At 30.3% G+C, this 15572-nt stretch overlaps 1 protein-coding gene across 1 annotated transcript in view; it reads right to left on the reverse strand.

The window, feature by feature from the left end:
• The window catches only part of LOC113518673 (uncharacterized), a 54330-nt gene extending 49608 nt beyond the window's left edge, over positions 1 to 4722 (reverse strand). The window contains exon 1 of the mRNA XM_031908124.2: positions 4477 to 4722. The gene's annotated coding sequence lies outside the window, so the exon portion shown is untranslated. The remainder of the gene's footprint in view (positions 1 to 4476) is intronic.
• Between the last annotated feature and the right edge of the window lie 10850 nt (positions 4723 to 15572).

Here is a 15572-nt window from a genome sequence, read left to right on the forward strand (position 1 = left end):
TAGTTGATGTATACATTTTGTTAAATACTAGCTTTTGGATGAACTTTCGCATATAGGTAGATCATATTCTAGACTAGTAGTTTAACTCATGTACATCATATATAAAGTCTATGTAGGACGTTAGGGTATAATCTACCCGTGTACCAAAGTTCATTCTAATCTGTTCAGTAGTTTTTACTTGAAAGAGTATCCATTCTTCGTTACATCATTTTGCATTTATTATATTAATAGAATAAATATAATAGGATATTTTTTATTAGGATAAATTGTGAATGTGAATTAGTATTCACATGGGAAAAACCGCGAACTGAAGCTAGTGTACATATAAATTATCATTTAATAGGTTTTATAATGTTAGATGAGATTTGTATTTTATAATTTTCTCACAATTGTTCTCGTTATTGTGATTGTTACCACTTTTTATCAGGTGAGCCGTTTGTTTGTTTAAATTATTTATTAGCACCAAGACATGAACACAAAATCTTAATAATTGAAGGTTGTGTTCCATGAAAAAAAAAGACATGGGACCTATCTGTAAGTATATTTTTTTGGATATAAAAAAGAAGAGACTCCAAGCTTACTTTAAATGAGCGAAATATTTTTTTATGTACCTATTTTATTTTAGATTAGTGATGTGCTAAATCGACCTTTTCGAGTATTTTGGTATTCGTTAAAAAATAATCGAAGTAACTCAAATAGTAATGCTTGTATATAATTTGAATTGAGTTGAACCTTAATGGTGGCAATAAATTCTAAAATGTAATATATATATATATATATTGTGGATGTCGTCTTTCATATTTAAGATAAAAATTGTTACTTTAGGGCGAAACAGAAATAAGTATAGGCATTCGAATATTGAATATTCAAAATGGTGTATTCGAATTCTATAATTTGAATACTCACTCGGATTGGGGAGCATTATAGATCAATAATTTCTAGATAAACGGTTTCCGTAGGTTCTCTGTAGAATGTAGGCTCTCTCTATTGGAGAGATTTTGCCAATAGTTGCCACGCTTGGCAGGCGGGTTGGTACTAGTTAACCTTTAGTGATGTTCTAAGAGGGACGCTGCTGCCTATCCCCCGCCCTCCATTAGTCGACTGTTACGTCATTTACGGGAAAGGACAAGGTGGCCTATTTTATGCCGGGACCAACACGGCGTATATATATACAGAAAAAGGCATGAGACTTATTATTTATCCTAAATATGTATAAAAAAAATATCATAGACCTTGAAATATAAGATCCTTGAACCATAAGGTCACGTCAACAATAGTTACATAATTCGTACGAAAATAGAATAGACACATAAAACCGTTTAGGTATACTTTTATAATAAACAATACATTTTATATAATCAATGAATAATAATTTAAAACATAACTATATATATATTAAAAATAATAATAATTGGTACTTATTTTATTTGCGCGTGTATCCGGCATAGCATACATCCACGAGAAAGTAAGGCATCCCCTTACTTTTTCGTGGATGTCATAAGCGACTAAGGGAATTTAATCGTTAAGGGATGGGCAGCAGAGTCCGTATTCAAACATCACCAAAGCCTAACTAAAGTTGCCAATCCGCCTGCCAAGTGTGGCGATTACTGGTAAAACTTCTCAAAGTTTGGTCTATGTCCAGCAGTGGACAGTTAACAGTTGAAATAGTATGGTACTATTACATATTGGATAAAAACAGCATCAAAATTTTCTCTGTTTATGTGTTAGTGTAACCCAAATAAAGTCTTTTCACTCTAGTCTTACTACTTGTCTAGATACTTACATACATACATGTCTATCATGTCTGTCTCCCATTGGGATGGACAAAAGCAATAGATTACAATTGCTTGGATTCAAACAAACCTCTTTCACTTCCTCCACATTCATCAACTTTTTCATAAGAGTCATATAATATGGGTCAACAAATTATAGGTAATAATGTGTTCAGAAAATTACCCAATAAAAGGGTTAAATTGAATTTTTTTAAATCATTTATTATAGAGTAAATACTACATGACAATTGATAGTGTAATCAAACAAAGGTATTTTTCTTAAATTACGCCATCTATTGTTAAATAGTAATTATTATGAAGTATCGGGTGTAACTAGTTAGTTTTAAAATTATATTCTTTATAATATTTTTATATCAAACTTTGAAAATAATGTCGAATAATTTCTTTGGCATCGTAATATGAAAATTCAAACCTCATTCTCTTATGCCTGTTATCACTAATATATTGTACCAACACACATCGGCTTATACATATTTAACGCTATCCATTGACGCTGTAAAGTCATTACTATCATCTAGGTCGAATTATAAACAGTCGATGTATCGAATAGTTATTGTAGTTTCCTAAGTTTACATCTATTGCTTCGCAGAAGCCGGTTATTACGGTAAAAACAGCGTGAAGAAACTGGTTATTGTAAACACGTGGATTGGTATGATGAATATTTGGCCGAACATTGGTTTGTGTTTGTGTTTGGTTTTGTAATAATATTGATCTGTTTGTATAACTATTACTATGGTATTACCCGATTTCGTAAAAGGAGGTTACATACTGTGTATGACACTGCGATTTATTTTTTCATACATAGTCCAATATGTGTGGTTCTTTTTAATTTAAAATGGATTAGGTTTCGTGATTGTTTCGAATGAAATCGAAATAATTGTCGAAAACGAGAAATTTATAAAAGTTCTTAAAATTCCCATTTATACATATATACCATTTTATCGTAAAGTAGTTGTGTTTGCATGGCTGTGTTTCGGTTTAAAGGGTAGGATATGGCGTGAATTTACAGGGTACACAGGAATAACATCTGAGTCCTCAGGAATGGCAACGCATGGGGGGTATTATGGGCGAAACAGTATACTCTGTTATGCCCATGGTACTGCTCATGTTTATAGCCGTCAGCTTGTTTGCCATTCTAAGTTGTATAAAAAAAAAAACTTATATACAGTTTTACATACGTATTAAAAAGAATAATTAAGTATTTGTTAATAGCACTGCTAGAGGGCAACCATGAGAATCATAGCGTTACTGTGATGGTCATAGTTGTACTTGTCTATAGGTGTTAATCACTTTCCATTATATGAGTCCTGCCATCCAAATTTTTATATTACTTAAAAAAAATTGAGTGTAAGGAAGAGATAAATCAAGCTGATACATGTACATTTTATCTATCTCCGTAACAAGTTCCTGCTACATGTATGAAGAAAGATCCTAATGTACATATTTTTACTCTTTATCTGTTTTCATAACTCAACTGTGCATACACGCCGGAGTACCTCCGGAGTACCTTGACTTGTTATTCATATATTTTAGGTAGCTACATGACTGACGTACTATATTATAATAGATATATTATTAAGATGGTAACTAGAATACTATACATATAAATATATAAATATATATATATATATATCTAATAGGTCTATTTAATAGGAATTTAATACAAATAGATTTTCTTTCACAAAATAAACAAAGACTTTAATCGAGGCAAAACTAGTGTTTTTGATTTAAAAACTAGATTACTGAGCCGATTTTGATGAAGTTTCCAGGGATAGGGACAATCTGAATGAAAAATATGTCCTTTAAAATAAGAAAAGATTTTTTTTTGTTGAATACGTTTATAAAAGATGGAGTTTTTAAGTAGTAAACAACAACAATACAATCGGAATGAAAACGTTTTTATTTTTTTGAACTCAGTTAAAAATTTTGTAGTTTCAACTATGACAAAATGAATACTATTATAAGTTTTAAGTGCAAGTATTTAGATCGGAAATTGTTTATTAAAACTTAATAATTAAATATTTGATTCATAAAAAACATATACTTGGATTGTAACAAAATTAGTTTTTGATTAAAACAGGGTTAAAATGATTGTTTTTAAATTAGTAAAAAAAATTACAAAAAAGAATTAGTCTACAATAATGTTTATGAATTAAAGCGAAAATCGTAACTTTTAGTAGATATAATATATATGCAAAATAAACTCAAACTTGTGAATCTCTTTCTCTTCAAATTTCTTAGAAGTAACTGTAGAATTTTCTTGTAATATGTATTTACTTATAAGTTACTTAACTACCTAAAATCTTTTCTAAATTATAAAATAAGGTATAACTCAAGTCGAACTTTGATCTAACAAAAGTTTGGTGAAACATGTTAAAGTTCGATGTTTTGGCAGAACTGAAATAATTTTAACGTAATAATAATACTTTTGAAAGTTTTAACAATAAGAAAAGCACCAAAATAAATTTATAAAAAAAATATTTTACGTAAAATATATAAACTACATTGTAGTTTTACAAACTTACAGTATCGTACTTACAGTACGAATATGCTAATAAAGAAAAATATAACATATTCGAAGTAATGAATAAATAAAAGCTGACGTCTACATATTTAACAAAAAACCTTTAGAATTCAAACAAAAACAGGCATTAATTACAATAGAAAAGTTTTATAAACTCACCTCACACTAGTGACACTCCATTTTTCTAATGCCCACAAAAACGTTACCGCACAATAAACAATACAGTTTATCAGGTTTTAGGCGAAACCGATAACAAAACCTTTGACGTTCGCGCTGGATTAACGTTTACTAATAATAACAGAAACGTTCGGAACGTAAACGCGAACTCGCGCGTTTGCGGTTACCGAGATCGCGAACTAAGCGAGCGCGTTCCACTCATGTTAGAACTCAAATGACTACAGTCGAAGCAGTACAATCGCCGTGACGTCATTACAAATGAAATTAAAAAGAAAAAAAATAAAACGAAGAAGCACTAAATAGTCGGAGAATCTATAGAGGTGCTATTGCTAACATGACACTTGCAAAAGAGAGAAAGTAACACCGAAGACTTACCGAGTCATTCGATTTGAAAGTGCAAGTTCAGACATTTTGTATTTACTGTTTAACAGATGACTTGAAATTTGTTCTAATTCCCGTGAATGTAAAACGTTTAAGTCTTGTTTTGTGCTTCCTAAATTTGCGTAAGTCGTTAGTTGACATAGTATAGAATTGAGTCCCACATTTCTTTTGTTATGCATTGCGCAATGAACATTGCTCAAAGAGGTTTAGTATGAAATAATTCAAATTTACATCGGATTTTTTGTTAGGATTTTGTCACTGGCTGTGATAGCTTTTCGAAAGAATATTATAAAAGTTGTAATTTAAACGGATTACTGTAAGAAGGTTCCATTTTAGAAAGATTGACGGTTGACATAAATGTAATTATTAGTTTTATATTTAGAATAGCAAACTGATGTGATAAAAAAAAATAATTATTATTTTTCTCATAATGTTTAGAATTGTAAACAAATTGACGGCCTACCTGATGGAAAAATAAAAGCTATGAACAACACAATATATATTAAAGAATGTACTATTATGCCATATGTCCGTGGAATTTCTCATGTGCTTGTGTAGTCCCAGCATAGAATAAGCTAACCCTTCCTTTCCTTTTATTTAAGAGGCGACTAAGGAAGCAGGTACAGTGGGATGATCTCTCATGTATGATTTTTCACCCATAAAAAAAATTATTCTATTCTCTTGATTCACCTCATAAAATATCTGATTATATTATTTTTTCTAGTAAACCTAATTGTGGTATTCTTTAACTATACTTACTTTTTGCTAATTTTCCATTTTATTTATAGGTATATGAATCATCATCATTATATCCATTATCTTGGAACATTAAGTTCCCTTAGTTGTTTATTCGAAATGTGGACATGGAGAGGAGAATGGAAAGGATAACCTGGACAGAAAAACTAACGAATGTGGAAGTCCTGAAAAGGATGAATGAGAAACAAACATTAATTAAAACAATAGAGAATAGAAGAGGCAAAATGCTGGGTCATCTTATACGATATGACGATTTTTTAAAGAGGGCAAAAGAGGAAGAGGTAAACCGAGGAATAACTACATGGGACAGATAAAAGAAACACTAGTTGTCATGTCGTAAAGGGAGGTCAAAGATATGGCTTGGGATAGAACTGGCTGGAAGAAGATGCATGAATTAGTTGCACCGACAAGAGGAAATTCTTAAATGAAAGGAGAGAGTCGTCTATTACAAGGAAGGGGTGGCACAGTCAATACCGGGATCACACGCCATAAAACGAAACGCACACTTGTTAATAATCTATCCTTTTTTTATATTACTGAGGTGACAAACAAGCATACGGCCCACAGGATGGTAAGCGGTCACTGTAGCCTGTGAACGCCTGCAATACCAGAAGTATGTCGCGTGTCATGAAGAAACCTATTTACCCCTTTTTTGAAGAACCATACGCTGTAGTCTCTTGGAAAAATTTCGACAGGGAACTCATTTCGTACTGTGAGTGTTCGTGGAAGAAAATATCCTTGAAATCGCGCTGTACGTGACCATCTAGACTCTAAGGTACGGGGATAAACTCCCAGTCTTTGAATGGCGAGTTGTACGATAGTAGAAAGTGGCGTTTTATCTTCTTAGTGAAATATATTGATTGGTTTATCACCAATCGGTCCATATTATATTGGTTGATTGGTGTAATCACCTTCCGATATTTATCGATTATGTAGTCTCTTGCGAATGCGTTACTAATGCAATAGTCTGGTTCGGACACACTTTTTTGTGGCTGTTACGTGGTTCTTTTTTTGTATTATATACAGTGAATTGGGTTTGGTGAATGTCACGTTTGTTAGCCATATCATACATAGGAAATTATAAAGCATAATTATTTTATTAATAAAAAAAGTAAAATAATAATGAAAAAAAAATAATTGATAAATATCAGGATAATATGTTTAAGTCTTAATTTTCATTTTCATTTCTCCACTGGTAATTTATGTATTAGTTAAAAAAAAAAAAGTCTAAAATTTATATACATAAGATACAGACATTTATAGCATCACTCAGGATGATATAGATAAGAAATTAATGAAGAGAAAGAATATAAAAAACTGAAAAAAGAAATAAAATGATTTGAAATATTTCAAATTTGGAGAACGAGAAGGATAAATTAGAAAGAATAAGTAGAGATTGTAACAGAAGATGACTAATTGAGGAAATACGGTAAGAAAAAGTTATTTGTTTTTTTATTTATATTTATTAGCATACGAGTATCATATGGTACGATTTAGTTATTATAATATAGAAAGTAAGTACATAAACCATGTGAGACCCCGTACACCCCCCACCACAATTTACAAAGAGAGAGAATCATCAAGTTTTTTAATAGTTGAAAACATATATAGTATCATGATTTATTCATTCATTTTGTTAGTAGACTTTACATTTTAATATAACTACATATGAATATGTTATATATCTTGTACAACATTAATATAAAATATTTTACACGATGTAAATTAGAGAAGAGCGCTAATCGAAATAGTTAAGATTAGGACAGGCATGATTTTAGGTACTTTTACGCGTCTTTACATATTTATATATGTACTTTTCATTTTTTTTTGTACCACGAAGTTGACAAACAAGCATATAATCCGTCTGATGGTAAATGGTTACTGTAAGCTATAGACGCCTGCCACACCAGGGATAGCACGTGCACAGCGCCGAGCCTGAAGAAATCTTAATAGGGTGTGTTAAGGTTTCTTTTAAAGAAACACATACTGTAGTTTTTAAGGAAAATCTCGACAGGGAGCTCATTCCATAATGAGTTCATAAAGTATATTTTGATAAGTAATATAGAAGAGGAAGGGGAAGACCAAAAAGCCATTTCTCACCCTTACACATCGAAATATAGCCGTGCAACCGTAGCTGATTCATGGCAGGAACGGGTGGGATAAAGTCCATTCAGTCCGTATATCCATGTAAACGATTTTTCTACAAAGACTATCTCTGATACATATTATGTAAGTATTACTTATTAATGTTATAATTTTAATTCATCATCATCGTCATCATTTCAGCCATTATTCGTCCATTGCTGGATATAAACCTCCCCCATAGAGAACTGCCATAAAGAACGGTCCTGAACCACCTGCATCCACTGACTCCCTGCAATGCATTTCAGGTCGTCACTCCATCTAGTGGGGGTCATCTTACACTGAGTTTGCCCTTACGCGGTCGCCACTCAAGTACCTTTCGTCCCCATCGGTTGTCGGTTCTTCGAGCTATGTGACCAGCCCATTGCCACTTCAGCTTGCTTATCTTTTTTTTTTCTATAAACTGAGCTATTTAAGCTCCACTGCTTCCTTTTTTTGTCGTCTTTCTTTTAAATTCATAGCATTTACAAGCTTTTCTTGACTTTTTTTTTCATATATTTAAATTGTCGGTTCTTCGAATTATGTGATCAGCTTATTGCCATAATTTTAATTAGGCCATGTTAATTCAACAACATCTACCTAATTCATTACGTGCTCGCTGTTACCAATTTTTCATTACAATTCATTAATTATGGATTGTTCATGAATTGGGTAATGTCCATTGTAGCTACAACAATGGGCGTTCAGATTAATCAATCTCATCATTATATTTCTTTACAAGTGTCTTAATTAAAGATATCTTGTTAGAATGCTCGTTTGTTCGGTCAGTTTCTAATTAAGGGGTCGAATTACAGATGGACTTCAAAAATGCGGAATTTGACTATTATAAATATATGTAAGTATGTTATAAATATTCATGATATGTTATTTATTATATTTCTGTTTTTAGATACGTACTTATGTAATACCTTCATATCGATTGATTAATGATTACTTTTTTTATCAATGGTGTTTACCGACACGTTATTTTTATTCTTAAATTGTCCGCATTAAAGTTCATTTTTCTCAATAAAACCTTACATTATGGGTTTATGTAACGGTGAATAATTTTGTTAGATATATGGGTGACCTAAAAATATTTTGGCTTGCTGTTTCGAAAAATCCTTTCTAAGCGTTCACTATATTATATTCAGAGATAACATACAATCTCTGCATTAAATCCCTGTGGAAATTATAGTATATACATATTTTATAATTGCTAAATATACATTAGTTAGATTAGTTATCAGACATAGATATCGTTAAAAATAAGTTATATAAATAGTTAAAAATATGTCGTAAATAATTATATATCCACTAAGAAAATGTGTTTAATTTCACCACAAAATTACATCTGTATAAGATATAATGAGAATTTAATTGGAAAATTATAAATTTCCATTTTTATTGCTTATAATTTTTCACTTCGTTAAAATAAAAATTCATTAGACGCCACTTATCTATATGAATTTGATTATCGATCCATAATTTATGTTTGGGAACTTATCTAAATTGGATTTGAAAGTTGACTGAAGACAGTTACTTTCAAAGTTATGTTACATCGGCCCACGTCGACGCCTAATTGTATTTATTAATTAAACTTTGCTTATGTGGGTAGCTAATATTATCTCATTATTCTACTACTAAATATGTTCTGTAGTATGTTTCTCTCCTAGTGTCATTAATAATATACTTAATAATACACACTATATTATAAATAGTATATGAGTAATATGTACCTCAGTCAAGTCTCACTATTTTTCTGTTTAAGTCTTTAAGAATCAACTACTTTTCTTTCCGAAGAGAGAATCTTCACCTTTCTCCTTATATCCTCTTTCTTGTTATATGTATATTATTAAAAACAGATATGTTATGTATATATATATATATATATATATATATATATATATATATATATATATATATATATATATATATATATATATATATATATATATATGTGTGTGTATATTTGTATATTGTAGTGCATTTTTTTCATTGTTCTCTGCTAAAAAGTTGTCTGAAAAGACTTCTTGTTGATATAATATCTTCAATAATATAATAAATGTAAATAAATAAAATGAATATATAATACCATCATTAAAAAAATGAGTTTGAAAGACTGATTGTCGTTTCAATCAACGAATCTTCATGAAATTTGATATATCCGTACGTAATGTAAGAGTAATGCTTGTAGTTGAACGCGTAATAATTGGATAAAATGGGATGACTGATGACGGGGATGATGGAGAGATAGAGAATACTACAAGTGTATGTAAATTTTGCATACGAGATAGTAAATAAAGGAATAAACTTACATTTTATTTACAACTTAAATTTATATTATTAATTAATGATGGTTATATATGGAAATTCGAATGTAAGCCAATTTTATCAATAATACACTTTCTTCTGAAGTTAATGAAAGGAAGTTTCACTTATGACATTAAATACTTAAGATATAAAAACACTATAAATTTTTAACATAATTGCCTCTTAATAATTTCAAGGATTTTTAGTTTATTATTTTAAATTATACAGCGTAATATTTGGTCGTCCGAAAAAAATCCTCGTCAACAATATTTATACGAATTTATGTATTTTATTAGTTTATTATTTGTTGAATAGCAAAATTAAATTTCAGAATATTTTTTTTGTCGTTTAAAAATGTATACGTATTTTTTTATATATATATATATATATATATATATATATATATATATATATATATATATATATATATATATATATATGTAGTACCTATACATATTAACGTAACCTGTTCCTTAAAACTGGTAATAGGGTCTCAAATTTTTCCTATAAAAAATTTATACTACTGAAAATATTTTCTTTTTCATATAGAGCCGTTGTTATTTTTTTCTAGAATTTTATTTAATTATTTCAGTTTTTGGCAATTAAAAATATTTACTAGGAAAAATGTTTCTTTTCTGAGACCTTTTTAATGAATACTAATACTAGTTAGTTTTAAGGAATGAGTTACGTTAATATACTGCATATTATTAGAATAGTTATTAAAATAGAAACATCGTCAGTTTTAAAATTTTGACAGAATAGGACAGTGATATATTTGTTAAACTTTTTAAACTTTAATTTTCAATGACATTTATTTTCGATTTAAAAAAATTTGGCATCGTTATATAAATTTATACACTTATATTAACGTAGACATAATAGAGAATAGAAGAGGCAAAATGCTGGGCCACCTTATACGACATGACGATTTTTTTAAGAGCATTGTAGAAGGAAAAATAGAGGGCAAAAGAGGAAGAGGAGGACCGAGGAATAACTACATGGGATAGATAAAAGAAACACTAGGTGTCATGTCGTATGGGGAGATCAAGGATATGGCCTGGGATAGAGCTGGCTGCAAGAAGATGCATGAATTATTTGCACCTACAAGAGGAAACTCTTAAATGAAAATAAAAAAAAAAATATTAACTTAGACATTTATATTTAGTAAAAAGTTCTTTACCATTAATTCATTGGTCGATAAATCAGTCAACAACTATAAGTACATACTTCGATTAATTATTGATTGATCGATTGAAAAACTAATCGACAGCAATAAGTGTAAAAATAATTATAGGTTGATTGATTGAATAAGTAATAGATCACTTTACGGGTAAGATGTAGAAAGAAAAAGGAAAAACGGCATTCCGTACGAATATTAATCGAGACATTACGCGGCTGGCTACATGTGTTAATCGCTCTTACGCGATGATATGTCAGTAAGTATATTGCGGTCCTAACTAGGGGTTCGCGAATGTAATATGATGTTATCGAGTTCGCGAAGTTTGTGAGATACGTACAATCTGTGATCATAGATCACAGATTGTAAGTTAAGTGTTATTCAAATAGTTGATACTTATAAACAACTGTCTGTTTGCTCGCTACTTCGTATACGTGGGTTTTATAAGTGAGAAAATAAATGATATATACCAATATTAAATGGAGTATCAAGATAAAATACACTAGTTTTTAACTTAGATCGTTAGGAATACAACTGTGAAAATCGCATCCAGTTTCATGTAGTAGTTTTTGCGTGATGAGGAGAGCAAGAAGAAACATACAGACAGACACACTTTTTTAAAAATATTGGTTTGGTTTTTATTGATCGTATTAAAATCCCTCGCCTCAATTTTCTTTAAATATCTTTTATGTACAATCATCATCAATTTACAATTTCATTATAATAATAAAATATATACGTATTTGACAAAACAAATCTGTACCTCTAGCGAGGAAGGATATAAGTTAATTTGTGCTCTTTTGCTTTTTTGCGCTATTTCAAATAAGCAAAGTTTTTATTTTCTATTCTTTTTCTATTCTAGCACAAGAAACGTCAAAGTATCTTTTTAAACAACGGAGATACAGAACGTGTAAAAAGCAACAATTATCTAAATATTTTCGTTACAAAAGACTGAATTCGAAAGTCACTCAGTTCCAAATGTCAAATATGTTTTTCTTTTAATTTTCTTTCTTTATGTTGGTTCTATTCGTCTTATGACTTAGGAAACACGATTAATTAGCAATTATTTTATAAAATGTATTTAATTGTAATTTTTTTTTAATATCTTTTCACACTAAATGATTTCTCTTCAATGTTATATGAAAATAGTCACGTCAAATTAGAACATTTATGACATGTAATACCTGTAATTGTATCAGTTGGGAATATTCAATTATTTCTCAAACTATAGGATACATACAAAAGACTACAGCATGGGGTTCTTCAAAAGGGGGTTAAAGAGATTTCTTCAGGGTCAGCAACGCTCGCGTAATACCTCTGGTATTGCAGGTGTTCATAGGCTACGGTAACCACTTACCATCAGGTGGGCTGTATGCTTGTTTGCCACCTCAGTGGTATAAAAAAAAGCTAATAATTTCATAGGAAGGAAATTATTACAAAATCAGTTGTTAGCTTTTCAATTATCATAATAAAAGCATTAGAATTTTTTAAATATAGTTTTTTGGCTTTCTTGAAAAGTAGCGAGAATTGTAGTTTTTCATTGGAGGAACAGATATTATATTCTAGTATATTCGGTGTAGTAAGAGCATGTTGTGTGCAACGTCTACCACAAAGAAAATAGAATAGAAAGAAAATAGAAATCATTTAATTACATTGAAGCACTTTTGAAAAGTCTCTCTAGAGATAGAGATGCAATTCAATTAAATATTCTATTCACACAGAATTCCTCTCGGTTCTCGGAGAGGAGAGCAGATTTTGTTTAAAATAGAATTTTAGCTCATTAAAATAAAGTTTATTTTTACATTAATTTTTTTGTTAGCTCTCGATATTTTCCAGAAAATAAGAATGATTTTTTTACAACACAGGTGGTAAACGAGCATGCGGCTCATCTGATGGTAAGTGACTATGATCATCCACAACACCAAAGACGTTGCAAGTGTGCTGCCGGCCTTTTAAAAAAGGAATATGCTCTTTTCTTGAAGGTTATGATGTCGTATCGGTTAAGAAATACAGTTGCTGGAAGTTGATTCCAAAGAGTGGCTGTGCGTGGAAGAAAGTGCCTTGAAAAACGCACAGTGGAAGACCGCTACTCATTCAGATGGTTGGAATAAAATCTATAGCCTATTTATACTAGTTTAGTGCACATATTCATTACATATTTATTACATCAATGTATTCTAATTGCTTTACATTAGGTTTTTGTTACGTACTTTGATTAGATGCAGGTGGCTCAAGATCGTTTCTTATAGCAGTCTATGGGAGAAGCCTATGTTCAACAGTGGACAGATAATGGCCGAGATGATGATGATGATTTTGATTAAATTGATAAAATAACTGATTTACCGACCAAGTGTTTATATTGCTGATTTGAAATATTATACTTTTATACAAGTACTAATAATTATAATTGGAAATTACAGAAAATCTTTTTTAATGGATGCCTATTTATTAAAAACGATTTCCCGAAGTTTCCAATAAGAACGTGAACGAATGGTGAAGTAGCAGAGCTAATTGGCCAATGTATTGCGTAATATATGCAGAAAAATATCAAAAACTTCCTCTTATTAATATTTTTTTACGAAACTTTATTAAGATGTATTTATATTTTTTCTCAATCACGATTATACAGCTGAATGGATTTGAATAAAATTTGGTACACGAATATGTGTTTGGGTAGGATACTTTATACACTGGTTTATTCTCATTAATATGTATACTACCTTTATTTATTTATTTATTCATTAGTACAAGTAGTAAGTAGTAGTTATGTATGTATGTGTACAAAGAGGACTTAATGCTATAAGCATTCTCTCCAAGTCTTAGGGAAGTGTCGGAATATACGAATGCGGTACTAGTTATAATTGATATACATACTAATGTTTACATATTATTATTTCAGCCGTTAACTGCCCAATGCTGAACGTAAGCCTCCTCTAGGGGGTTTACCTGTAATTGCCACGCTTAGCAGGCAGATTGGCAATCGCAGTTAGGCTTTGGAGATGTTTTAAGAGGGACGCTGCTGCCCAACCTTTGCCCTTCCTTAGTCGGCTCTTACGACAGCCACGCGAAAGGAAGGGATACATATTTCATATATATATATGTATCTCAAAATAATGTAAAAATAATTTATGTGAGTGAAGTCACCAAAAACGGCTTGTTTAATATATAAAGTCAAAGATTCTTATTGATACAATAAATGTTGGCAATATTTTTAATTATATTTTAATTAAAATCCCATAGTAAAAATTCATACGCAGAAAACAATTGCTCACTTAAAACAAAAACTCGCATTGTTCTCAACTTTTCCCGCCAGCTCGCAATTAGACTCCAGTTAATTGTAACTAATCGTTTGTAACGGAACAATCGATACACGCGACGTATGCAAATCGATATCTCGGCCGAGATACCGTGAGTAGTGGCAATCGAATAGATGCATCGAGTTCCGTTACATGCGATGGGAACTTTTTTTTTGATAACAAGAAGAGGAGGTTCTCAAATTGTTATATTTTTTTTCAAACTCTAATTCGGATTTCAAATATTTATTTTGCAGTTAAGCACACGGGCATTTATACTTATCATTCAATATCACATTTCATTACATACGAATACATTACAGTAAAATAATAAGTAATAAAATTTTGGATCCATATTGTAAGTTTTTTATGTAAAACATATAGTAAACTAAATAGCAGTAAAAATAGTAGTAGTAGTAAATAGTAAACATATAGTAAAATCATATAGTAAAAACATATAGTACACAAACATATAGTAAACTTTTTGGATGACAAAAAAAATGTCCAAAATCGATTTACAAATAGCGAGGATTTTTTACTTATTAGTGTAACTGTGTACAACGGAGGTGGTCTGCAAATCGACATTAGAGGGCGCCACCCTTACAGCAATTGAAATAGTTTTATGTCTTTTTACAATGCTTTGTATCTATTGTACGTAGTAAAGTCTTACATTCATTCAAAACATGTTATTATAATAAAAAACAGTAATTTGAATTGTTCACCGAAAGCCTAATATCACGAAAACAACTTTCTTTTAGAGCAAGTGGTACTAACTGTTTCGGAGTAAAAAGTATTATGTTAACATCTCTTTATCAGTCAACAACATCACAAAGTAAAAGGCCATAATAACGTTACGTTGGTCTAAGTTTTAGAAGACTGGCGATAACAAAAAAAAAAAAGGTAAATTTTACTTATTAAGCGACATTCATAAATATATTGTCAAATCAACTGAATTCCAATTTTCTTTTGCAAATGACGAGATTTATGTACTTGTTGATCTCATATTAAATTATAATATTTAAGTTGCTTTTTTTCAT

The sequence above is a fragment of the Galleria mellonella genome, unplaced genomic scaffold (assembly GCF_026898425.1).
Source record: "Galleria mellonella isolate WM207_F2 unplaced genomic scaffold, CSIRO_AGI_GalMel_v1 utg44, whole genome shotgun sequence".
NCBI lineage: Eukaryota > Metazoa > Arthropoda > Insecta > Lepidoptera > Pyralidae > Galleria > Galleria mellonella.